The following is a 2,500-nucleotide window of genomic DNA, read 5'->3' on the forward strand; positions in this document are numbered from 1 at the left end:
CGGGAGAGGGCCACGTGGAGGTGTCGCGCCGGTTCGTACCCATATCCGCAGCAGGTCTCCAAGGTGAAGAGCCTCTAGTCGATAGAATAATGTAGGTAAGGGAAGTCGGCAAATTGGATCCGTAACTTCGGGATAAGGATTGGCTCTGAGGATCGGGGCGTGTCGGGCTTGGTCGGGAAGTGGGTCAGCGCTAACGTGCCGGGCCTGGGCGAGGTGAGTGCCGTAGGGGTGCCGGTAAGTGCGGGCGTTTAGCGCGGGCGTGGTCTGCTCTCGCCGTTGGTTGGCCTCGTGCTGGCCGGCGGTGCAGGATGCGCGCGCCTGCGCGGCGTTCGCGCCCCGGTGCTTCAACCTGCGTGCAGGATCCGAGCTCGGTCCCGTGCCTTGGCCTCCCACGGATCTTCCTTGCTGCGAGGCCGCGTCCGCCTTAGCGTGCTCCTCCGGGGGCGCGCGGGTGCGCGGATTCTCTTCGGCCGCCATTCAACGATCAACTCAGAACTGGCACGGACTGGGGGAATCCGACTGTCTAATTAAAACAAAGCATTGCGATGGCCCTAGCGGGTGTTGACGCAATGTGATTTCTGCCCAGTGCTCTGAATGTCAACGTGAAGAAATTCAAGCAAGCGCGGGTAAACGGCGGGAGTAACTATGACTCTCTTAAGGTGTCCACCGCGACATTGAATTGGAGGGGTGTATGGTCTCCAGCGTCGGCCGGAGATCTCTCCGCACTTGGATTTAGACCCCGAGAACTGGCGGTGCTTAGCACGAGAGTACTGCAAAGCTGCTGCACGAGCTATCGCATTTTCGAATATATGACGGCGCACAGTCCGATGGAGCGAGCCGGCGTCGGATAGGATGCTGGTTATTTTCTTCGCCTTGACTCCTGGGGCCTATCCACAGGAGGAATATCCCGTCTTTGTTCTTTCTTCTTTGTGTACGTAACTTATGTTGTTTTTGTTTCTGTTCTTTCCAGCATATATATATGTATATGTATTGTAGTTTTAACCTTTTCTTGTGGCATCGCCCTGTAAGTCCCCACCTCGGTGGCGGACATGGCGTGAAACACCTGCCACACCCTATCTGTACATATATATGTGTTATTCAGCAATGAATAAAGACGGCTAATGAATGGCCAAGTGGCGGCGGTGTGGCTGCATCCGGACTTGGCTTTTCGAAGTGCGGTCTTGATGTAGTCGTGCTGCTGCTGCGAGGTGCCTTCCTTGGGTTATAGTTACAGGGAGAGTGATGCGCAATACATGGGCCTAGCCCTCTTAGCCTCTCCTCTCCTGCGGTCTTCTCCCCTTCTCGTGGGCCCGCTGATTTTCGCAGAGTGGAAGACCGCACCAGGGGCTTGGGGGGGTTACCAGCCCCCCCTCGCATTATCCCTTTATAGTTGGGGGCAGCCGACAAGAAACAAGAGATGGTGGCCCTTCCGCTGAAGGTGCCACCCCAGCTACCCCAGCACCTATCCGGCCAACCGGCCGTAACGAAAATGCGATAGTTTGTGTAGCTCCCTTTGCTTGCAGTGAGTGCCACCGCACTTTTACCACGAAGAACGGTCTCGGGGTCCATCGCCGCCGCCAACACCCTGCGGCCGCCAACGCTGAGATCGTGACGGAGAGGCATCGCGCGAGGTGGACGGAGGAAGAAGTCCTGTCGCTCGCCAAGGCAGAGGCCGAACTGTTCCTCGAGAGGGACGCCCGGTTCTTCTTTGTAAATCAAGAACTTACCAGGATGTTCCCCGACCGAACGCTTGAGGCAATCAAGTGCCGACGGCGGCAAGCTGCCCACAAGCAGCTTGTCCGCCAATTCATGGAGGCACTTGAGATCGGTCGGGGCGAAGAGCCGGCGTCCCGCCGTGGAGCAGCGAGCTCGCTGCCTGACGCGGGCGAGGCCGCTGCGCCGCCCGTCGACGCAGCCGAGGACTTCGCGGCCGACACCACCGGGCCGCCGCCGGAGGGGCCGACTGACGCCGCCATCTGGGAGCATCTGGCGGGGCTACCTGCTTCCGCCCAGCGTTTCTCTGCCCTGGATCGAGTCATTGGTCTGGGGCGGGGCACGCCGCCCGATGTCATCCTGGGCATGCTCCCGGATGCCCTTGCGTCGGTCGGGTCCAGGGGGGAGAGGTCGATCACCAGGACACAGCGGCCGCGCCAACCATCCAAGCGGCCGCCTGCCGCCCCGCCGCTGCAGAAGCGCAAGCGGCGCCGCTGGGAATACGCGCGGACACAGGACGCCTTCCGTAGGTCGCGTGCGCGTTGCGTGCGCGGCTTGCTGGACGGCACCCTGCTGCAGCCGCCACCCGACATCCCCGGTCTGCTGGACTTCTGGGCGGACCTCTTCACGAAGAAGCCGATCTCCACCGCCGGCTTCATCCGTGACCGCCTTCTCCCGCACTCGGAGCCTGTCGCTCCTGAGTGCCTATGGGGGCCGGTCACACGTGAGGAGGTCGCTGCTGCCTTGCCGCCCAGGGGATCGGCAGCCGGGCCGGACGGCCTGACTC

At 61.2% G+C, this 2,500-nt stretch overlaps 1 pseudogene; it reads left to right on the plus strand.

The window, feature by feature from the left end:
* The window catches only part of LOC124583801, an 8,429-nt pseudogene that overhangs the window by 2,225 nt on the left and 3,704 nt on the right, over window positions 1–2,500 (plus strand).

The sequence above is a fragment of the Schistocerca americana genome, unplaced genomic scaffold, assembly GCF_021461395.2.
Source record: "Schistocerca americana isolate TAMUIC-IGC-003095 unplaced genomic scaffold, iqSchAmer2.1 HiC_scaffold_47, whole genome shotgun sequence".
Classification (NCBI taxonomy): Eukaryota; Metazoa; Arthropoda; class Insecta; order Orthoptera; family Acrididae; genus Schistocerca; species Schistocerca americana.